Source organism: Manis javanica, chromosome 12, assembly GCF_040802235.1.
Source record: "Manis javanica isolate MJ-LG chromosome 12, MJ_LKY, whole genome shotgun sequence".
Classification (NCBI taxonomy): Eukaryota; Metazoa; Chordata; class Mammalia; order Pholidota; family Manidae; genus Manis; species Manis javanica.
Genome location: NC_133167.1, coordinates 61958266 through 61983654, shown reverse-complemented (window position 1 = coordinate 61983654; position 25389 = coordinate 61958266). Strand labels below are relative to the sequence as shown.

General features: G+C 39.3%; 1 long non-coding RNA gene and 1 pseudogene across 1 annotated transcript in view; one reads left to right on the top strand and one right to left on the bottom strand.

Moving 5' to 3' along the window:
* The first annotated feature begins 1499 nt into the window (after positions 1-1499).
* Positions 1500-25389, top strand: part of LOC140844767 (uncharacterized) — an 87568-nt gene continuing 63678 nt past the window's right edge. Inside the window, exon 1 of the long non-coding RNA XR_012123257.1 lies at positions 1500-1605. This is a non-coding gene — a long non-coding RNA (uncharacterized lncRNA). The remainder of the gene's footprint in view (positions 1606-25389) is intronic.
* On the bottom strand, positions 4929-5267 carry LOC118971361 (small ribosomal subunit protein eS25 pseudogene; annotated as a pseudogene).

Here is a 25389-nt window from a genome sequence, read left to right as displayed (position 1 = left end):
AACTAGCCAGACCAGATTCTGTTCTCTGAAGTTTAGACCCTTACTAATGACTTCCTTATTCAAGTTTTGGGTGTGTATGTAAATAGCAATGATTAAAAAGCATGACAGTTGGTAAAAGGTTGAAGAGATCACAAATAAAAACGTATAGCACAAATTTGGAAAAAAGAACAACCTAATCTATATAATTATGGCTTGGGATTAAAAATGTCCAGTGACAGCACCATATACGGATTTAAAAAATACTATATGTAAATAAAATTAACTGTTAGATGCTTTAAGAATACTCTTGGGATGACTGAAAGATACTGAAAAACTAAAGGTAAGAGTTCAAATAAAATTGCTTCATACAATGCAAGAGTGGAAAATAGAGCAGCTTTATAGAATCAACCCACCATTTCACAATTGTAATTTAAACTTTTATGTGTAACTAAGTGAATGAATTCGATCCTATACACATTTGATTATCTTACCTATTGCCAAATAATTTTTATTTTCAGCTTAGCCCCAAACCCCCCAAAATCTCAACCTTGTTTTTTGAAAGTCTTTTTCCCTTGCAAATATGAAATCATTATATATTGAGTTACTTGGTATTCAAGTTGTATGATATTAATATGGCCTGAAACTAATGTGCAAGGCGCGATATTTGCCTATTGGATCAAGGCTCAATATATAACAATTTATAATATAAAATACGAAATATATAGAATATAGGAATATATTGCAATAAACTAAGTGAAATTTGTGTGTCAGTGTTGCTGTTGTGACACAGCTTTTTTCTTCTGTTGCTAATGTCTGTATGGCTTCTGTCCCCACCCCCAGCACAAATGAGTAAGATACGGTCTTTGCCTCAAGGAGCCTGTAGGGTTCAGTCACGGGGATGACGGGCAGATTCCATTCATAGCGGAGAGAGTCACACAGGCCTTGACAGCAAGCAAGGCGACACTTGTACTTACTCAAACCAGAGGCTGATTTCCGGAAGGAGGTGGCATGTCGGTTGAGCCTGCTTATAGTCAGTCCTACCATCCATAGATTTTGCTAGATCCTGAGTCACCTTTCAGATAAAGATTGACAGCTCGTTTTTTGTACTTAATAAATTACCAGTTGTTTGGAATTCTGAAAAAAACCCGCGTCTCTCAAACCAGAACTTTCCGGCAAGTGGACTTTCATCCAGTGTGTGTGAAATGCCAAACTAAGACCTGGGAGGTCTGGCAACATTGTCCCAGCAAACAGGTCGACTCCCTGCATTTTCAAAGGAGGCAGGAGACTGCTCCCGTCAGTCTTTGGTCGAAGACCACAGCGGGTGAGAGGCGGTGACTCTCCCGGTCTCACCCCCCGGGTTTCCAGCGGTGGCCGTCGGGCGCAGTTTCCCCGCGGCCCGCTGGGTCGCACTGTGGCCCTACGAATGCGCGCCGGGGCCGGGCAGGGACGCCCCGGACGGAGGGGGCGGCGCCGGGTCAGGGCTCAGGGCCCGGAGGAGAGCTTTTCCGAACTCCAGCAAAGTTTGCGCGAGGCAGCCCTGCGTCCCCCTCCGGGAAAGGCGGGAGCTCCGGCCGACCCGGCCCGCCCCCGGCCCCGCGTCCGCGGAGTTTGACGCCGCGATTTGAGGTCGCCCCGCTCGGCGGGTACAAGCAAGCGGTCGGGAGGGGAGAGGGCCGGGTCCGGGGGCGCCAGGCGCCGTCTGCACAGCGGGTGTGCCTCCGGCGCGGCCCCGCCCCTTCGGGCGCGTCGGGTGCTGGTGGAAAGCGCTGCTCCAAAGCCGTCGTTGCATTGCCTTAATTTTCTTTATTTCTGCACGACGTTTTACATTTTAATTTAAAAAAAGTTGTCTGCCTTTTTTCCTCAGGATTTTACTTTTCGTGGGTATTTATTGTTTGGGTGGGATGTGGAAACCCCTTCCTCCTGACATCAGAGTTCGAAGCACTGTGGATTCCGTGGCCCTGCCTAAATATTCGTTTAATGTTTATTTAAAGTAATTAGCTAGGTTTTAAAATATAAAAGTAATAAATGCTTATAGCAGAAATTGCCCCTTTACATAGTCTAGAGCCGCCTTCTCAGAGACAGCTACTGGTAATACTTTTGATTTCTTTCAGAGCACAAGTATATACATAGCTAGCTCCTTTTCAACGCCCTCCTTTACACAAAAACTGGGTCATCTGCTCCCCCGCCCCCATAACCCATCTTGGAGAGGGCCTTAAGTCAGAGTGTGTGGATCCCTGGCATTCGAGAACGGCTGCCTCCTGTTCTCTTATGCAGCATATCATAACTATTCAATCAGTCCTCTATTGAAAAATATCTAGGTTGTTTCCAGTCTTATGCTGTTACAAACACCTCTGCAGCGAACAGCTATGTATATGTGTTTTGGGCCATGTGTGCAGCTATTTCTACAAGATACATTCCTAGCAGTGGAGTTGTCTCCTTGAAGAGTATTTTTACTTTTAACTTTATAGATCTTTCCAATGAAAGGTACTACCAAATCATAGTCTCATCAGTGATTGCTCCCCATCCCTCACCTCCTCAACACTACGTTTATTGAACTTTTAAAATATTTGCCAATGGGAAAGGTTAAAACGTAATAGATTCATTGTTTAAATTTGCATCTTTTACATTTTGAGTGAGGTTTATTCTTTTTCACATGTTTAAAACTACTTGACAGACTCACAGAACCCAACAATGGACTAACAGTTACCAAAGGGAAAGGGACTGGGGAAGATGGGTGGGAAGGGAGGGATGAGGGATAAAAGGGGGCATAACGATTAGCACACATAATGTAGTGGGTGGGGGGACACGGGAAAGGCAGTATATACAGAGAAGACAAGTAATGATTCTATAGCATCTTACTATGCTGATGGACAGTGACTGTAATGGGGTATGTGGGGGGGGACTTGATAATAGGGGGAGTCTAGTAACCATAATGTTGTTCAAGTAATTGTACATTAATGATATAAAAAAAACTATTTGAATTCTGTGAGCACATGGTTCATCTCCTTTGCCTACTTCTGTTGGAATGTTGGACTTTTTCTTATGTATTGCAAATACTCTTTATATATTAAAGAAATCAGACCTTTGGCTGTCATATTCAGTATTTCAACTTTGTTTACAGTGTTTACCATTCATAAATTTTAATATTTATAGAGTAAAATTGATTAGTCTTTTACTTTATAGATGCCAACTTTTTAATTTTGTTTAGAGAGATCTTTCTGATTCAAATATTACATCTAGATGCTCCCAGATTTTAGGGTAACAATCTCTCCAAAGAGACCCAGATAACATGAAGAGCTTACTGTATGTGAGAACAGAAGAAGGGGAACTGTATTTTTTCCATAGGAAAAATATATGATTTCATGCCAAGCAAGTAGTTTGTCTTTTAAAAGATAACATTCCCCCCTGTTTACAAAAATTATATATTTTCATTGTAGGAAATTTGGAAATGTATAATATATAAAGAAAGAAATAAATGTCATCCATAGTTCTACCAGTTAGAGATAAACAGTGATTTTATATATATATATAAAACTAATATACAGATAAATAATATAATACATATTTATACCATTTATATTTTGTAACCTACTTTAAAAAATATAGCAATATTCTATGGAGTTTTCTCAGGATATTAAATATTCTTCTAAACATGATTTTAATTGTTGAATAATTTTTATTGTGTAAGTAACTTTCTGTGTTTAACCCACCTTGGTTGTAGGCTCTAAGCAGTTCCTAATTTTTCGCTGTTGTAAGCAAGTAAAGATAATATGCATGTCTCTCTCTTTTCTTCCTCATTTAACCAATTCTATAACTGTACCATGCACATTAAAGAAAGGAGAATTTGGATTTAGCCTCAGGATAGAGTTTGCCTGTTCCTGATTATCTTTTTTGCACATGATCAGTTCATCTGTGGTTATAATGTGCCAGAACCCCACTGATTCAGTGCCTTCCTTTAGTATCTTTTGGGGAAGTATTTGTGCTTCTTGTGCATGAAGAGAGAAGCAAGTCAACACTCCAGTTCCTTACAGTTTCATATTGCAGCATTTGCTTGATAGGCTAAAAATTGAAATTTCCTTTTAAAACATACATATAAAATCTCTGAGGGTCAGAGTGAGAAACTTTAAGTGGTATTATTTGTATGTCTAGAAAGGAGGCCAGAGACCATGTAATCTAATCTCTTCATTTATAGATGAGGAAGCTGAGGCTCAGAGATCTTTGGTGCCCTGTCCAGGACTCACAGCTCAGCTGTGTGAGGTGGCAGGGGACGCATTGGTTTTTCTGTTGTCTGTTGTCTGAATTGTACATTCTTTCTTTAAAGTGCTTTTTAAGATGAATCGGCCTTTAAAAGCTGTAATTACAGAATTTCTGAATTTGGTACACGTCTGTAGAATCCTTGTTGTACCAAATGCCTGGCTTCAGAGGAAATGTCAGTTCCACATAGAGTTCTTATCTTCTAGCTCTACCACTTGGGCTGAAGAGGTTCCATTATGAATTTCCTTTCTTGTCCACCATTTTCCTGCTGCAAAGAGTTTAACCTATTCTGGGTTTTTGCCTTGGCTACACATCAGGTTTTTATTTTACTTCTCATTGAGAAAGCAAAACTTGCTGTGAACTCTTCATAAGAGTTTCATTTATACAATGAAATAATGCTTTATGTAAACATTCTGAAAGCCTGGAGTTTTTATCTAATTGACTTGAAGATAAATATAATTAAAAACACTTGGATATACACCTTCTATACCTCAGTTGTTGAGAATTTTTTTGGGCAAGAAATCAGCAAGGTTAGTGTGATCAAGTTCAGCTGGCTGGGAGTTTGAGGAACTTGAGGTTGGTTTATTTTGGTACTGTCTCTTCTACTGAGACATCAACAAAACAGGATCCAGCGCCCCCCCCTTTTTTAAATTTAATTGAAGTTTTATTTTTCAGAATGTAGTTGTGGGACCTCTTCATGCATCTTCACCAGCAGCTGGGGCATTTCCACCCTTGGTGTTTCTGGTGTAAATCACTTGAGCTCTGTGGTTTGAAAGCAATTTAATAAGGCCTCTCCTACGGTGCTCCTGAAGGGCTACCCTGTCTGGGGAACCGTGAGTCTTCAGTCTCTGAGGGACAGCAGCTGGAGTTAGCAGCTTATAGTTGGGAACTTATAGAGCTTGTCTTAAGTTGCTTTGTCAAACAAGGCTGTAATTCTACTCTTTGGCCTTGTCCCCAGATTTGTTCCCTGGATCTTTGTCTCTCTTCGTTGACTTTCTGGGATCTTTCTTCTTCTTGCCATTGTTGGACAGCATAATGAAGCTCAGAGAGCAGGGCCAGCACTGCAGCCTCACTAAAATGTTGGACAAAAAGCCAGAATTCATCTCCCTTTTCCTTCCCTTAGTAGGTTTTGCAGGTAGCTCTCTTCTTTGCTTTTGACACATAATAAAACATCTGTTTTTTTAAAAGAAAAGGTCTGGGAAATTATTTTTGCTCTGGACTTGGCTTCTGAAGGATTGTATGACCCTGGGTGGGGGGTGGTGTGGGGGCGGGGAAAAGGAATTCCATGTGGAATACTCCTTGTACCTCCTTCTCTTGAGGAATAAATAAGATATCCTACCTAACAATAGCATTCAGAATATTAAAATATGGACTTTAATTTTAGATCTTGTTTGTGGCTGATAGTCAGTCATGGAGTGGGTTGTTAAACCTCCAGTGAGAAAATTCAATATTAATTAACTAGGACACTTTAGGTTGTAAGGGAGAAAACAAACAAAATCTACTTTCAAGCCACAAGCGAGCATGTGTTGATTATACAAGTGGAAAGTCCAAGAGTGGAAGCGATTTTGTCTTCAGATATGGCTGAATCCAGAAATTGAAGTGGTGCCTTCACTCTCCATTTTCAACTCCGTTTACCTCTGCCTAGCTTTATTCAAGCCTTTATGGTCTTTACAGCTCGAGGTCCTGGAATAAGAGAGACAACATTTCTCTTTGTTCACATGGCAAATCTTAGGGAAGATTGGTCCAGCTTAGGACACTTACCTATGTCTGAAGGAATAACTGTGGCTGGGAGAATGGGGTGCTCAGATGGGCCAGCCAACGTTGTGAGCCCATTCCTTTGGCAGAGGGAGGTTTGGGGCACCATCAGGGACAATCCTACCAGGATCCCATAGAATCACATGAGGTAGTCCTACTGTTTCAAAGAGGAAATGGATGCTAAACAGGCCAAACCAATACCAAAAGGCCTTTGAATGAAGTGTGAGCGCCTTAGCTATAGATTTGTTCAGTGTTCAGACATGTTTATGTCTCTTTCCATATATAACTTATACATACACTCACATTTAAACTAATTTCACTATAAAGCTTAAGCTTCACTGAACAGAAGCAGCACCATAGCAAGCCTGGCAAAGATGCAGTATTAATATAGGAATGGTATCAGGTTAGAGAGATCTAAGGAAGAAGATAATTTTAAAGCTTCAATTAACACAAAGACATTTTATTTATAATAGTTCTCCTTAGCCTCTTTCATCATATAATTTACAAAAGTATTCAAAGTATTTTCTAAATTATGAAAGCACAAAAAGATATTTAAAAAAGTGGAATTCTCTCCTACTCCCAGAAATAGAATAGTTTCTTTTATATCATTCCAGAAGCTTTGCATGTATTTGCAACAATATATGTATGTTTTATATAAACACATGAGATGAATTTATATGTGTGCTCTGAAGCTTGCTTTCTTCACCTAGTGCCCATCTTGGAAATCTTGGAAATATCTTGGAAATCTTCCTTTGTCAGTACAGATAAAGTTCCTTTATTCTCTTTAACAACTGCACAACTTTCCACAATATGGATGTTTAACTCATCCTCTTAGCAGAGGATTTTAAGGTGCTTTACAAAGCATTACTCTTTGAGCTCTCTTTACTGCAGGAAACTGGTGTGGCTGGAGGACCTGCGGCCCATGGTAGATGCAATCAGAGGCAGCAGTGTCATCAGGGATTTCCCAGAGGGAGCAAGATTCTTCCAGGGTGAGTTAGAACCAGAATCTGGTCTTATCTGCTCCACCTATTACCCTGTCTGGGGTTAACCAGGAAGAAAGCCCAGTGTTGAATAGTTTGATATGTGTCTGAGAAAACTGCAAGGATGTAATGACTTTTCTCTAGCTTGTTCACACACACAAGGGGACTGACAATAATTTCACAGGATTGCTGGGTGGCTTCTGTTCTCTAGCTCCCGAGTGGGCTCTTTGTTGTCCTTTATCTGTTTGCAAATATCAGCACATATTCCTGAGTCATGGTTGATCACAGGTAATTAATTTACATCTGGTTTGGGAATGTTCATATCATATGTAATTTCCCCCAGTGTCTATCCATTTCTTGCCACCAAATTACCAACACTGTCTGTCCTAAAAGGCAGGTAGGGTTGGGGAAATGTGACCTGGATAGGTCAAGAGGGTATCTTGAAGGCAAATGAGTAAGGAAGCCACCTTCAACTCAACTGTCTAACTAAGAAAAAGCCTCTGGTCCTCCTCTTTTCCAAACTCTGCCCCCTGATATTCCTTCCCATGCCCCTTCCTGCTTCACTCACGTCAGCTTCTGTGGAAAAGGAAAGGCTTCCTTAAAAAAAAAAAAAAAAAAAGAACTGCCCTCACTGCTGGATTCTCACAGAGTAGCAATGCCCTAGGAACTACAACTGAAGACTAGAAGGTGTCTCATCCTCTCGTTTTCCCTTGGACTTCTCTCTCTGCCATTTATTGCCATTGCGTAAGTCTTTGCCTACTGAAATTCTTATCCTCTAGGCGCAGCTCTGAGGCTACTGTGAAGGGGTCTCTGGTTGTCCCAGTGAGAGGAGGCCCCTCACTCTGCTGCATGTACCAACTGCCCATTGTCTTCCCCACTGGACCCCTGGATAGTCCTGAAGCCTTTGTCTTGGAGGTGCAAGGGTAGGCAAACTTGTTCTCCTCCACATCGGACTGTCCACCTTCACCCTCAGGGCTCAGAAGGTGTAGGTATTGTATTCTTAGCAACTAGCACCATGCCTGCCCCACAGTAGGTACTCAGTGTGCCTGTGGAAAATATGAACCTGTTTAGTTCAAGATCTGCTTGGACTTACTTCTATAATTAAATCATTAGCATCTTTTTTGGGGTCACTGTATTTGTTCCCTGTGTCAGTGTTTGAGTTCTGGGAATGCTTTAACATTAAAAAAATACATATTTATGTTTTTAAATAGAAACTTTCCTTCATTTTAGTTCCCTAGTATACCTCAAAACTATCAAATCCTAAAGGAAGTAACTGCACAGGAACAGGCTCTGAATTGTTTTATAAATTCTAATGTCAGAGCAAAAAAAAAAAAAAGAAAAGCATAAAAAGAAAAAGACCCCAGGAAATAGCATCTTGCAATGCAAGGTGTGGGGCACGATCCCCATCTTGCCACGATATGTTTTTGGACCCTTAGAAACCCTTCGGAGTTTCTCTCCAACATAAGGAAGAACCTGCGATCACAAGCACAACGGCATTACTCTACCTCCCTAGGGTGGCCCGGGCGCAAAGACCTCAGAGAGGCTCACGTGGGCGCTGGTTTGTGGGTAGAGGAGTGTGCCCTGAAAAGCACATTTGTTTTGTTTCTTGACACAGACATAAATGGCAGCCTCTGAGGCCTTTGTTAAAGTGTACATTTACTCCTTAGGTTTTCCTGTTCTGAGGCATCAATCACCTCCTCCTTCCTGGATCATGGCGATTGTGACTCAAACATGCTATGGAAGCCATCTCTGGCTTTTTATTGTCTACTCTTAGGGGAGTTTTCAGGGCCCCACAAGGCCAACTCTTGCTCTGATAAGTGATTAGAATGGTAAGCCTAGAAGCTGTAGGAGAAGCCATCTCCCATTTCTAAGTGGAAAGGATCAGGGTTTCTCTTATTTTTGAAGACTACTAGCAAAATGTTGGTAACCTCTACTTGGTGACCGGTTTTTGTTTATGACAGCTCTCTCCTGAGGGAAGTCCTGATTGACTTTACCATTATCATTTCCCTTAGGAAGCTCATCATGTGGCCTAGGGATTTACCTTTTTATTTATTCTTTTCAGTCTTTATAAGTAATTAAAAAATGTTTTCCCATCTGAATAAAATGTATGTTCATTGAAGAAAATTAGAAAAACACAAAAAACTTAAAGAAAATAAAAGTAGCCTTAATTTTTCCTGCAAGATTAAAAAAATATATAAAATGTTTTGGGGTATTTTCTTCATGCATGTTTATATCTTGATTTTTCCTTCCCAACTTAGGTTGATATTGAGAGCATTTTCCTACATCAATGATTATTAATACTTCAAATGCTGCACAAATATTGAATATATGAGAAGTTGTTTGTCTTATTTTAAACTCTCCCCTTTTGTTATAAATTTAGACAGTTTTCATGTTGGCAACTAAATCTTTTGTCTGCATTTTCTATTTCCTTAAGGTAGAGTCTGAAAATGGAATCACTAGTTAAGAAGGTACTGCCTTTTTTATTGTGGTAAATATATACAATGTAAAATTTACCATTTTAACCATCTTTAAATGTACTGTGTAATGACATTAAGTACATTCACATTACTGTACAAGCATCATCATCCATCTCCAGAACTTTTCCATCTTCCCAAACTGAAATTTTATACCCATTAAACACTAACTCCCATTCCCATCTCCTTCCAGCCCCTGGTAATCATCACTGCACTTTTGTCTTTATGAATTTGACTACCTCGTATAAGTGGAATCATAAGATATTTGTCCTTTTCTGTCTGGCTTATTTCAATTAGCACAATGTCTTCAAGATTCCTCCAAGTGGTAGACTTTTATTCTTTCTAAGGCTGAAAAATAGTCCATTGTATATATACACCACCAGTAGACAATTGGGTTGTTCCCCTTTTGGCTAATGTGAATAGTACTCCTATGAACATTGGTGTACAAGTATCTGAGTCCCTTTTTTTCAATTCTTTTGGGTGTATATTCAGGTAGGATTACTGGATCAAATAATAATTCTATGTTTAATTTTTTGAGGAACCCCCATATGATTTTCCATAGTGGCTCAGTCATTTTACATTTCCACTAGTAATGTATGGGGGTTCCAAGTTCTCAACATCCTTGACAATATTTGTTATATTTTACTTTAAAAAAAATCTTAATCCTTTGATGTACAAGTTTTAAATTTTGATGTAGATTAGTTTATCTATTTTTTTCTTTTGCTGTCTGTGTTTTTTGTGGTGTATCCAAGAAATCACTGCCAAATATAATGCCATGAAGCTTTCCTCCTATGTTTTCTTCTAAGAGTTTTAGCTCTTATGTTTAGATAATTGATTTTGAGTTAATTGAGTTAGTCTTTATTTTCCATTTCAATTATTGAATTTTTCAACTCTAGTGTTTCTATTTGTTTTTTTTTAAAATATAATTTCTATCTCTTAATTGATATTCTCTATTTAGTAAGATATCATTCTCATACTTTATTTCAGTTCTTTAGACATGGATTGCTTTAGTTCTTTGAATATATAAGGTGCTATAAGGTGAGGGCCCAACTTAATTTTTTTGCTTTTAGCTATCCAGTTTTCCTAGCACCATTTGTTGAAAAGACTGTCATTTCTCTCATTGAATAGTCTTGGCACCCTTGTTGAAAATCATTTGACCATGTATGCAAAGGTTTATTTCTGGGCTTTCTATTTTATTTCATTGGGCTTTATGTCTGTCTGTATGCCCAAACCACACTATTTTGATTACTGTAGCTTTGTTATCTGTTTTGAAATCAGGAAGTGTGGAGTCCTTTAACTTCTATCTTCTTTTCCAAGATTATTTTGGCTATTCACGATACCTTGAGATTCCATATGACTTTTAAGATTGGGTTTCTTTTTTCCTCCAATTTTGAAGGATAGTTTTCCTGGATATGGAATTTTTGGACTGTGGCCTTTTTCTTTCAGTACTTTATATAAGTCATCCCATTGCCTCCTGGCCTTCACAGCTTTTGATGTGTAATCAGTTATATATTATCAAAGACCCCTTGTATGTGATAAGTTGCTTCTGTCTTGCTGCTTTCAAGATTCTCTCTGTGTTTGTCTTTGGAAAGCTTGATTATGATATGTTCAGGAGCAGATCTCTTGGAGTTTATTTTACTTGAATTTCATAGAGAATCTTAGACGTGTAAGTTAATGCTTTTCTTCAAATTTGGGAACTCTTAGTCATTATTCCTTCAAATATTCTACCTGTTTCTCTCTCTTCTCTTCCTCTGGAAGTCCCAATATGTGTATATTGGTATTTTTGAGGTCTTGAGGTTCTGTTTATTTTTCTTCATTACTTTTTCTTGCTATTCCTCAAAATGTGTAATTTCAGTTGACCTATCTTCAAGACTGATTCTTTCTTCTGCCTGCCCATATCTGATACTGAGTCCCTCTAGTGAAATTTTCATTTCAGTTATTGAATTTTTCAACTCTAGGATTTCTATTTTGTTCTTTTTTAAATATAATTTCTATCTCTTTATTGATATTCTCTATTTAGTAAGACATCATTTTCATACTTTACTTTTGTCCTTTAGACATGGCTTGCTGTAGTTCTTTGACTATATTGAAAACAGCAGAATTAAAGTATTTATTTAGTGGTAACTCTCAAATTCCTCAGGGACAGTTTCTACTGACTGCTTTTTTTCTGTTTATCTGCCATACTTTCTTGCATCTTTGCGTATCTGATAATTTTTCTGTTGTTGAGAGCAGACATTTTAAATAATAAAATGTGATAAGTTCGGAAATCAGATTTTTCCTCTTTCCTTGAGCTTGTTGGAGCTGTTTGTTTAGTGACTTTTCTGAACTAGTTCAATGAAGTCTGTATTCTTTGTTGTGTGTGGCTACTGAAGTCTCTTCTCTGTTAGCTTAGTGCTCAACGAATTAGCAGACAGAGATTTCCTTAAATGGTTTGAACCAGTAAGTCTCTAAACCTTTGTTTTGCATGTGTGGGTTTTGTATGTGTGCTGGCATATGCCTTAAATGCTCAGGTGAGTATTTCACATTCCTGCCTCAATCCTCACTTCTTGCTTGTGCAGAGTCTCAAGGTCAGCCAGAGGTAAGAACTTAGAGTTTTCTTAGTTCTTTCCTGGTCATGTGCACAGCTTTATGCACACGTGTGACTTTCTAGATTCCCAGGAATATGTTGAAGATTTCCAAAGTTCCCTATGAATATCTAATTCTCCAGCTTTTCCTTTTTAATTTTTTGGGGCCACTTGTTGATCTGTTGCTTGTCCCAGTCGTTAATCACTGCTTCAGATAGCTGTGATGTTAAAAAATTGCTACTGATTATTTTTGACAAATATAGGCTGGGGGAAAAAGGTTATCTGCACTAGGTGACATCTGGGACTGGCCAAATTAAGACTAGACTTCTGAGTTTTTCCAGGGAACTGTTAGGTAGGTCAAATAATGCCAGTCATCTGTGAGTTGGGCTTTGAAGGAGCTCCAACCTTGTTTTGTGTCCTTTAGAGGCTACTATTGTGGGGCTGATGGTTTTCAAGGTTACCTTGGGCTAGGGTTACCTTGGAATGGGACTAGAGCAGGTTAAAATGAAATAAAAGCTTGCTGTTTTTACCGAGATTCAGCTGTTTTATTACATAAATACTCCCCAGATTTTTGCAAGCCTTTGGTTAATTTCCAGGATTCTGAAAAGTTGATTTTGACAATTTTTGCCTGTGTTCTTGTTGTTTTTATGGAGGAGTTTTCAGAGGTTCTTACTTCGCCATTTCTGCTGGTGTCACCTCTTCCATTGCTTCTTGAGTCTGGTTTTGTCAACAGGAAGTGAGATGTTAATTTGTGTTTTGTTAATTTTAGACACTCTGTTTTTAGGTATTGTGAAATTTCATCATAATATATCCAGGTTGATCCTTTCATTCCAAGGATATGTGTACTTCCTCAGCTCTGAGAAATTTTCTTCTTTTGTTTCTTTGATGGACTCCTTTCTTAGATTCTCTCTTCTGGATATGCCCTCATGTCTATTTTATTTCATTATCCTGTTATTCTTTCTGGGAGAATTTTTCTACCTAATCTATCAGCTTTCTAAGTCTTCTTTCTAAGTCTTCTCCTGTGTCCATTCTGCTATTCAGCCCGTTTACTGGCATTTTAAATATGTGATTTTTTAAAGGGTTCTTCTCTTAGTTGTAATTGGTGTCTCTCTGTCACAGTCTGAAAGTTTGTGATTGTGTTTTCATTCTGATTTGAAAGGCTCAGATTGTGTGTCTGAGGGTGTGTTATCCCCTGGTGGTGGGGAAGAAGTGAGATGTGGGGTGGGGCAGGTTGGGTCAGGAGAGTCTTCTCACCAAGATGCTTCCACTCCTTTTGGGTGAGTCCATCTACCAGAATTGGTAGATGCTTTGATTCTCTGGTCAAAATTCTGGCTGAAAATATGCCTCTGGAGCTTGCCGCTCCTATAGCTTGTGTGTGTGTGTGTGTGTGTGTGTGTGTGTGTGTGTGTGTCTGTGTGTGTGTGTGTGTCTGTGTGTGTGTGTGTGTGTGTGTGTGTGTGTGTGTGTGTACCACCCGCCTGGCTTCTTCTACAGTGATGGTCCAACCAGTTCTGATGGTGGCCCAGGACCTCCCTGTCCACACAGACTCCCAACAGTTTCTCCCTCTAATTTAGGACCCCTTGGAGTCATCTCTACTACTATGTGTTTGGGGTTCATTCATCTGATTCCACCTGTCTTGTGTCTTTCAGGGATCACTCAATATTTCTAGCCATAGAGGCTGCTTTCTTTGTTTACTGTCATTGTTCCTGATTTATTTATTAAATTATTTTCTATCATTTCTAATGATTTGGAATGGGAAGGGTAGGCTGGAGCATGTAGCTTTTTTAATCCAGTCTACTCAGGTGATTTTTTTTTCAGTCAATGAAAGTTTTCCTGTGGACTAAGAATTCAGAATTGATAATCAGAGGAGGAAATAGCTTGATATATATACCTCCCAATATCTCAATAGGTGTTGGGAATTTAAAACCTAGATATAGAGGAAGTATGGTTTTGACCATCTACTTGACTATAATCCAAACTTTCTTTTTTTATAGTTAAGGCTGCTTTCCCTCAGAAACTGCTGTCTTGACTCCTGCCAACCTTGTTGCTGGAGAATTCAGTGGCCTAACCTGAGACAGCATCTCCTTGGCTGGGGGCACTGTTTCAAGGCTCTGCAACTTTAGGGAGTGGTCTGGGTGGAGTGACTTTCCAGGTGCACCCTTTAACATTTCCCACATACTGGCAATGTTGATAGGTGGTGCTGTCTGTGGCTCACTGTTCTGGCCAATGAAGGCAGAAGAATTGCTTGTGTTGTGAAAGAGTTGACTCACCCAGCAGCCTCTGGCTGTGGTTTACTCACATGGGTTTATGGACCTCTGGGGCTGGCATTCCTGTGAATTCTTTCAAGCTCATTCGTGTTCCTTGGGCTCACCTCTTTACAAGTGCTTTCTTGTCCTGCATGCCTAGAATGACAGAAGGACATCAACTCCACATGGTAACTTGTTACTTTTTTCTAGATTTTCCTGCACTACTGTGTTATCACATCCATGTCTGTGCAACATAATACTAAAGATACTTTGCACTTCTATAGAGCCTTTACCCTGAGGAACTTTTGAGTGTCTGAAGACAATAGTTTTGTGATCCTCATAATTTTTCAGTCTGAGGTAAATGTTCCTTTGTTAATTTTTAAGGCAATGACTATAACTGAAGATTGCACAGTGGGCTTTTAATTTTACTGCAGAACAAAATAAATCTGTATCCTAGGCCTGTGTAGCAATATGTATTCTGTACTTATCAGGGAGTAGATATATGTACAGACATCTTTCACTTAACAGTATTTCAGTAAAGTTGATGATGGGCTATTTGTCACAAACTTTATTCTATTTCCCCATGACTTTTGGATATGATCTTAGAGATTTACTTTTCCATAGGGAAAAATTCTAACAGAAAATTTCCAAATTTTGTGAGAAAGGATTGAGGAGAAAGTTTAGCTCTCTGATGTCCAGAATGGTAGTTCTTAACCATGCCTACACAATAGAATCACTTGGGAAACTTTTAACAAATACTGGTGCTTGAAATCCACAGAGACTGGAAGCAGCCCAGTGGTGCCTAGGACTGGGATGAGAACAGGGACTGGCACTGGGGAGCTTTTTTGGGGTGAAGGGAAGGTTCTAGGCTGGATTGTAGTGGTGGTTGCACAATTGTGCATATTTACTAAAAAATCATTACATTTACAGTGGGTAAATTTTGTGGTATGTAAATTATGCCTCAACAATGTTCTTTAAAAAATCCTGCCTGGTATTATTTCAGACCAATAAAATCAGAATTTCTGGAAGTAGGACTCCATCTATGTCCATACCATCCTTAACAAGCTGATCTCATCTGGAAGTAGGACCCTAGCATTATTTTTAAAAAGCTCCCCAACTGATATTAACATTTAGTCATGGTGAAGGACCTAAACCTAGTTTCTTTTAGTAGGACAATCCTGCCCCAGGACCAAAAATCTCCCAAACAGTATTACTTAGTAATGAGACTGGGTTTCTTTGCCTATCCCTTAAAGAAATAAAGGCTCATAAGACTTACATATAAAGATGGATGCTGCAGCTGGGCTGCAGTACAGGACTTTGAATTTAGGTGGTAGTGCTATGTTGGAAATATAAGTGAATGACTACATGAGTTATTGCTATTTTGGGGGAAACCCCAATCTTTGTATGTCTGGTGATTCCCTGTATGTCTAGTCAGGGCTAGGGTGAAGGTAATGCTAGTGAGACACTCAGCTTGGGCACAAAATTTAACGGAGCACCAAAGAACTCAGGAATCAAGATAAATGCTATTTTAATGCAATTAAAAATATAAAATTTAATGCAAAAAAAATCCATGATGAACAGAATATAAAAACTTTAAATAAACAGGGCAGAGCCAAGATGGTGGCATAAGTAGAGCAGTGGATATCTCCTCCCCAAACCACATATATTTATGAAAATATAACAAAGACAACTCTTCCTAGAATAGAGACCAGGGGAGACAGGACAACATGCAGACCACATACACATCTGTGAGAACCCAGAGCCTCGTGAAGTGGGTAAGATACAAGCCCCGGCATGGCAGGACCCAAGCGCCCCTCCCCCAGCTCCCAGTGGGAGGAGAGAAGTCAGAGCGGGGAGGGAGAGGGAACCCAGGACTGCTAAACACCCAGCCCCAGACATCCAGACCAGAGCGCAGACACAGTGCATGCATGGGGTCCTGGATACTAGGGAAACAGGACAGCAAGACCTGTGAGCAGGTCCCTGAGGCTGGCGCCTGGGGACAAAGAAAAGCGAGTGGCTTTTTTTTTTTTGAGAGTGCTTTTGGAAGTCTTAAAGGGACAGGGACCCCAAAACCGGACAGAAGTGTCCTGGGACACTTAGTCCAGCAGCAGGGAATTGGGGTAACTCTGGGCACTCTAACCCTCTGGGCAGCAGGGAGCACGGAGGCTCCTCATGGAGATAAATAGCCTCCAGGCTGCTCCCCCTGCAAAGTGGCTCCACCATATTGAAGCAGCAGCCTGAGGTAAGCCATGCCCACAGCAACAGCGGAGATAAACTCCATAGCAGCTGGGCAGGAATCAGAAGCCCTGTCTGTGCACAGCTGCCCAGCACAAGCCACTAGAGGTCGCTGTTCTCCCAGGAGAGGAAGGCCACAAACCAACGAGAAGGAAAGTTCTTCCAGCTGTCACTCATGCCAGCTCTGCAAACTATCTCTATCACCATGAAAAGGCAAAATTACAGGCAGACAAAGATCACAGAGTCAACACCTGAGAAGGAGACAGACCTAACAAGTCTTCCTGAAAAAGAATTCAAAATAAAAATCATAAACATGCTGATGGAGATGCAGAGAAATATACAAGAGCTAAGGGATGAAGTCTGGAGGAAGATTTCAGATGCCTGGAAGGAGATTACAGAAATGAAACAAACTCTGGAAGGATTTATAAGCAGAATGGATAAGATGCAAGAGGCCATTGATGGAATAGAAACCAGAGAACAGGAATGCATAGAAGCTGACATAGAGAGAGATAAAAGGATCTTCAGGAATGAAACAATATTAAGAGAACTGTGTGACCAATCCAAAAGGAACAATATCTGTATTATAGGGGCACCAGAAGAAGAAGAGAGAGAAAAAGGGATAGAAAGTGTCTTTGAATAAATAATTGCTGAAAACTTCCCCAAACTGGGGGAGGAAATAATCAAACAGACCACGGAAATACACAGAACTCCCAACAGAAAGGATCCAAGGAGGACAACACCAAGACACATAATAATTAAAATGGCAAAGATCAAGGACAAGGAAAGAGCTTTAAAGGCAGCTAGAGGAAAAAGGTCACCTATAAAGGAAAACCCATCAGGCTATCATCAGACTTCTCAACAGAAACCTTACAGGCCAGAAGAGAATGGCATGATATATTTAATGCAATGAAACAGAAGGGCCTTGAACCAAGGATACTGTATCCAGCACGATTATCATTTAAATATGATGGAGGGATTAAACAATTCCCAGACAAGCAAAAGTTGAGGGAATTTGCCTCCCACAAACCACCTCGACAGGGTATTTTAGAGGGACTATTCTAGACGGGAGCACTCCTAAAATTAAACAGATGTCACCAGAGACAATAAAATCACAGAAAAGAACACAGACCAACCAAATACTAACTAAAAGCAAAAAAAAAAAAAAAAAAAATCAACTACCCACTAAAAGCAGTTAAAGGAAACATGAAAGAGCACAGAATAAAACAACCAACATATAAAGAATGGAGGAGGAGGAATAAAAAGGGAGAGAAGAAAAGAATCTCCAGACACTGTATACAACAGCTCAATAAGCGAACTAAGTTAGGCAGTAAGATACTAAAGAGGCTAACCTTGAACCTTTGGTAACCATGAATCTAAAGCCTGCAATGGCAATAAGTACATATCTTTCAATAGTCACCCTAAATGTAAATGGACTGAATGCACCAATCCAAAGACACACAGTAATAGAATGGATAAAAAAGCAAGACCCATCTATATGCTGCTTACAAGAAACTCACCTCAAACCCAAAGACATGCACACAGACTAAAAGTCAACGGATGGAAAAACGTATTTCAGGCAAACAACAGAGAGAAGAAAGCAGGGGTTGCAGTACTAATATCAGACAAAATAGACTTCAAAACAAAGAAAGTAACAAGAGATAAAGAAGGACATTACATAATGATAAAGGGCTCAGTACAACAAGAGGATATAACCATTATAAATATATATGCACCCAACACAGGAGCACCAGCATATGTGAAACAAATACTAACAGAACTAAAGGGGGAAATAGAATGCAATGCATTCATTTTAGGAGACTTCAACACACCACTCACCCCAAAGGATAGATCCACTGGGCAGAAAATAAGTAAGGACATGGAGGCACTGAACAACACACTAGAACAGATGGACCTAATAGACATCTACAGAACTCTACATCCAAAAGCAATAGGATATACATTCTTCTCAAGTGCACATGGAAAATTCTCCAGAATAGACCACATACTAGCTCACAAAAAGAGCCTCAGTAAATTCAAAAAGTTTAAAATTCTACCAACCAAGTTTTCAGACCACAAAGGTATAAAACTAGAAATAAATTCTACAAAGAAAACAAAAAGGCTCACAAACACATGGAGGCTTAACAACATGCTACTAAATAATCAATGGATCAATGAACAAATTAAAATAGAGATCAAGGAATATATGGAAACAAATGACAACAACAACACAAAGCCCCAACTTCTGTGGGATGCAGTGAAAGCAGTCTTAAGAGGAAAGTATGTAGCGATCCAGGCACACTTGAAGAAGGAAGAACAATCCCAAATGAATTACCGAAACTGGAAAAAGAAGAACAAATGAGGCCCAAAGTCAGCAGAAGGAGGGACATAATAAAGATCAGAGAAGAAATAAACAAAATTGAGAAGAATAAAACAATAGCAAAAATCAACGAAACCAAGAGCTGCTTCTTTGAGAAAATAAACAAAATAGATAAGCCTCTAGCCAAACTTATTAAGAGAAAAAGAGAATCAACACAAATCAACATAATCAGAAATGAGAATGGGAAAATCATGACAGACTCCACAGAAATACAAAGAATTATTAAAGACTACTATGAAAACCTATATGCCTACAAGCTGGAAAATCTAGATGAAATGGACAACTTCCTAGAAAAATACAACCTCCCAAGACTGACCAAGGAAGAAACACAAAAGTTAAACAAACCAATTACGAGCAAAGAAATTGAAACGGTAATCAAAAAACTACCCAAGAACAAAACCCCAAGGCCAGACGGATTTACCTCGGAATTTTATCAGACACACAGAGAAGACATAATACCTATTCTCCTTAAAGTTTTCTAAAAAATAGAAGAGGAGGGAATACTCCCAAACTTATTCTATGAAGCCAACATCACCCTAATACCCAAACCAGGCAAAGACCCCACCAAAAAAGAAAATTGCAGACCAATATCCCTGATGAATGTAGATGCAAAAATACTCAATAAAATATTAGCAAACCAAATTCAAAAATATATCTAAAGGATCATACACCATGACCAAGTGGGATTCATCCCAGGGACACAAGGATGGTACAACATTTGAAAATCAATCAACATCATCCACCATATCAACAAAAAGAAGGAGAAAAACCACATAATCATCTCCATAGATGCTGAAAAAGCATTTGACAAAATTCAACATCCATTTATGATAAAAACTCTCAGCATAATGGGTGCAGAGGGCAAGTACCTCAACATAATGAAGGCCATATATGATAAACCCACAGCCAGCATTATACTGAACAGCGAGAAGCTGAAAGCATTTCCTCTGAGATCGGGAACCAGACAGGGATGCCCACTCTCCCCACTGTTATTTAACATAGTACTGGAGGTCCTAGCCATGGCAATCAGACAAAACAAAGAAATACAAGGAATCCAGATTGGTAAAGAAGAAGTTAAACTGTCACTATTTGCAGATGATATGATACTGTACATAAAAAACCCTAAAGACTCCACTCCAAAACTACTAGAACTGATATCGGAATACAGCAAAGTTGCAGGATACAAAATTAACACACAGAAATCTGTAGCTTTCCTATACACTAACAATGAACCAATAGAAAGAGAAATCAGGAAAACAACTCCATTCACAATTGCATCAAAAAGAATAAAATACCTAGGAATAAACCTAAGCAAAGAAGTGAAATACCTATACCCTGAAAACTACAAGTCACTCTTAAGAGAAGTTAAAGGGGACACTAACAAATGGAAACTCATCCCATGCTCATGGCTAGGAAGAATTAATATCGTCAAAATGGCCATCCTGCCCAAAGCAATATACAGATTTTATGCAATCCCTATGAAATTACCAACAACATTCTTCAATGAACTGGAACAAATAGTTCAAAAATTCATATGGAAACACCAAAACCCTGAATAGCCAAAGCAATCCTGAGAAGGAAGAATAAAGTAGGGGGGATCTCACTCCCCAACTTCAAACTCTACTACAAAGCCATAGAATCAAGACAGTTTGGTACTGGCACAAGAACAGAGCCACAGACCAGTGGAACATATTAGAGACTCCAGACAGTAACCCAAACATATATGGTCAATTAATATTTGATAAAGGAGCCATGGACATACAATGGGAAATGACAGTCTCTTCAACAGATGGTGCTGGCAAAACTGGACAGCTACATATAGGAGAATGAAACTGGACCATTGTCTAACCCCATACACAAAGTAAATTCAAAATGGATCAAAGACCTGAATGTAAGTCATGAAACCATAAAACTCTTAGAAAAAAACATAGGCAAAAATCTCTTAGACATAAGCATGAGTAACCTCTTCTTGAACATATCTCCCCACGCAAGGAAAACAATAGCAAAAATGAACAAGTGGGACTATATTAAGCTGAAAAGCTTCTGTACAGCAAAAGACACCATCAATAGAACAAAAAGGAACCCTACAGTATGGGAGAATATATTTGTAAATGACAGATCCAATAAAGGCTTGACATCCAAAGTATATAGAGAGCTCACCCACCTCAACAAACAAAAACCAAATAATCCAATTGAAAAATGGGCAGAGGAACTGAACACAGTTCTCCAAAAAAGAAATACAGATGGCCAACAGACACATGAAAAGATGCTCCACATCGCTAATTATCAGAGAAATTAAAACCACAATGAGGTATCACCTCACACCGGTAAGGATGGCTACCATCCAAAAGACAACAACAAATGTTGGTGAGGTTGTGGAGAAAGGGGAACCCTCCTACACTGCTGGTGGGAATGTAAACTAGTTCAACCATTGTGGAAAGCAGTATGGAGGTTCCTCAAAATGCTCAAAATAGACTTACCATTTGACCCAGGAATTCCACTCCTAGGAATTTACCCTAAGAATGCAGCACTCAAGTTTGAAAAAGACAGGTGCACCCCTATGTTTATCACAGCACTATTTACAATAGCCAAGAATTGGAAGCAACCTAAGTGTCCATCAGTAGATGAATGGATAAAGAAGATGTGGTACATATACACAATGGAAAATTATTCAGCCATAATAAGAAAACAAATCCTACCATTTGCAACATCATGGATGGAGCTGGAGGGTATTATGCTCAGTGAAATAACGCCAAGTGGAGAAAGAGAAATACCAAATGATTTCACTCATCTGTTGAGTATAAGAACAAAGGAAAGCTGAAGGAACAAAACAGCAGCAGAATCACAGAACCCAAGAATGGACTAACAGTTACCGAAAGGAAAGGGACTGGGGAGGATGGGTGGGTAGGGAGGGATAAGGGGGGTGGAGAAGAAAGGGGATATTATGATTATCATGCATAATGGGGTGCGGGGAGAAAGGGGAGGGCTGTGCAACACAGAGAAGACAAGTAGTGATTCTACAACATTTTGCTATGCTGATGGATAGTGACTGTAAAGAGGTTTGTGGGGGTGACCTGGTATAGGGGAGAGCCTAGTAAACATAATATTCTTCATGTATTTGTAGATTAATGATAACAAAAAAAAGAAAGAAAAGGGGGATTACTCCCTGATAGGATAAAACCAACTGCAAATCACCGATTAGTGCATGCTTTAAATATCCTTAATTTTGATCATTTAAAGGGTGTCAGATGATCAGCTATGGAAGTATATTTTTCTCATAATATTCCTTTCTCTTAAAAAAATAAAGCAGTTCCTGTGTGGTGATCTCCAATAAGTTTTTCACAATGGTATAAAGGGCATATCAAAGTGTGGGCAAAGGGTTTGTTTGTGTTTATACAGAGGATCAAAGCCTAATTTGGCTACCCAGAAAACGAATTAAGATACGATATGAAGAAGAACTTCCAACATCAGCACTCTCTGGAAGAGTCATTCCAGAAGATGATCATCAAAAAACTTCAACAAAGATCCTGGCGCTGTTGCAGTTGTAGCTGCATTCATCCCACCAGTTCCTGGACTTGCCATTGGAATGAAGAAGGAGATATCTAAGCTGGCCTGTGCATACAGTAAAACAACAAATTTGACTGGATCTATACTGTCAGAACTCAACCAAGAATTAGGAGAAGTGCAAGTTGCAGCACTCCAAAATCTTGCGACTATAGACTATCTACTGTTAAAAGAACATATGGGATGTGAACAGTTCCCAGGAATGTGATGTTTTATTATGTCTGATTTTTCTCAAACTATTCAAATTCAGTTAGACAATATCCATCATATCATTGATAAGTTTTCACAAATGCCTAGGGTGCCTAACTGGTTTTCTTGGTTTCACTGGATATGGCTGATAATTGTAGGTCTGCTTTGGTTATGTAGCTGTCTTCCTATTATACTAATGTGTGCACGCAATTTAATTAGTGGTTTAAACCTATGCATGCTTATGTTACACTACAAGAAGATATGTCAAAGAAATAATCAATCCTCCTATGTTTTCTTCCATCTACTACTTCTATAGATTTTCTTCTTCCTTCCTAATTACAACTCTTAAGTAGAATTCGTGCCTCATATCGAAATTACAGGGTATCATAATTCTTCCAAGTGGTAAAGATACCTCAAGACAAATGCTGGGCATAGAAGCCACTGGGCATAAATCTGCAAAGAAGTAAAAAGCTAACCTTTTCAAACAATATTGCTTCTCTCTCACTTACCAACTTTACATTTCCCTGTATGGCCCCGGAAGATGACTGTTTAGCCAGAGACGGGTAAGATTCCTCAAGGGAGGAACAACTTAAGACAGGCACAGTCGCAGGGGGGCCATCAGGTGAGAAATTGGGGATCAACAGTGGTGAGGCTTAGAACCTCACCCCCCCCCTGTTTTGAGGGAAATCTTCTGCATCTGTGGAGGTTTTGTTGCCCTTGTCTAGCTTAGATTAATACTTAGTCTATAGGCACACACCTGACCATCTACATTAGCCCTCTTACAGCACTGAACTGTTTTCTACCTTTATCTTGCATCTACCTACCACTTTAGCATTTTATTAAAATAATAATAATAATAATAACAGAGAAATGTGGGATTCACATATAAATCATGTGTAAAAATCAAATGAATAATCATATTTGACCTGATTGTTTATAGTTCATGATGTGTGATCAAAACCGAAAGTTTCTGTGATGACTGCCCTTGCACTATTCACCATGTAAGAACTTATTCACTATGTAAGAACTTGTTCACCATGTAAGAACTTGTTCGTTATGCTTCAGAAGATTTTAGACTGTTGAGAATTAGGCTTAGGGTTGATTAATGATTGTGCATTGAGTCCCCTATACAGAATTTTATTGTTGTTAACAACCATATGATCAATAAATATGAGAGATGCCCTCTCAAAAAATTTTTTTAAATAAAGACAGGATTCTGCTAGTCTTTCCGATGAGGCTTGGTTGTCTGTCCTCTCTTGAGAGTCAGGACCACATCCAGCTGGTTCCGTAAGAAGGAAGGCCTGACGATTGTCTGGGAGACTTACACCTATCCTGGCTGCTGCTTTTGTACCTACTGGGTGCACAGATGTCTTGTCTTTCCTCTTGTTGGACAAGAAGGAAGCCAAGCACTGGGGACCCATGGATTCCTGAGTGTGCACTGAGTCCTACCTGGAGTGGTGAGAAATAACTCCCAACTCTCCTTCTTTCCTCCCCTGGGGCACAGGAGAGTGGGAGTGTCCTTCAAGGTTGCCTCTGCTGTTGTCCAAATTTCGTAGGCTGGTGATTCTCTGCTTAATCTCCAAATCTGGTGCTAGAAAATGAGTCTTTATCAGATAAATTTATGGTTTCATCCAGGGGTAGATCCAGGTTTTGTGGAGTCTGAAGCTTATACCACTTTGAGGGGTCTTCCTTAAGAAAAAGAATACAAATTTATAAATACAAAATTAAATTTAGATCTTTAGAAGAGGCCCCTTGCAACTGAAGGACAATTATGCTTCATTAGCTTTGATAAAATTGTCTCCAGTCTCAAATTAATATTTCATTTTCCTTATGCCTTTGCAAGATCTCTCTCTGATATTTATTAGTTCACAATGCCCACAGACTGTAGGAGTATATTTCAAGTCTCATATTCCAATTTCATACTTTGAAAAGCCTCAGATTATTTTTCCTTTGTGAGGTAGTAAAATGATTAAGAAAATGAATTCTAATGTCAGACTGGCTAAGTTTGGATTCTGGCTCTGCCAAACTAGTTGTATGACTTGGGAAAGTTAACTGGCCTTTTTGCCACCATTATGTCCTCGATTCTTACTTCACCGGGTTTGCTGGTGGAGGACTAAATGGGATAATGCATTTGTGGCATTTAGTGTGATGCTGACACATAGAAGGCAGTCAATAAATGTTATTTAGTGCATCAGCCAGGATTCTTGATAAGCAACAGAAATTTACTCTACCTTAAATGGAAAATAATTTGTTGGAAAGATGCTGAATGGTTCACAGAATTGACAGCAAGTTGGGAAAAGCAGATACTGAAAACAGGTAGAAGTAAAGGAAGCCAGACAGCAGAAATAACCTGATGAGTACATCCTGTTCCTGCTGCTGGACCCAAGCGCACTGCTAGATTCTGCTGCCCCTGTGACCCTAATTTACCGGTCCCTCATCTTGGGCTCTCTTTAGATTCAAAATCACTGTGGTCCTGTCTAATTGGCTGAGCACAAGATTAGGGAGGGGAGGGCCTGGCCAGTTTAGCTTCTACGGTAGAAGTTGGGACTCTTACAGTGGAAGATTACATCCAAACAGGAAGAGGATTTGGATGTTGGGGAACAGAAAACTCTCAAACTAACATTATTGTTTCTGTTGTGGTTATTTTTATTAAACTTAAAAAAAATGTTTGTTTAGGAATACAGTTGGCAATACATTATTATACTGGTTTCAGGTATATCCAATAAATATACACATTAACTAAATGCTCACGACAGTGACTGTAGTTACTCC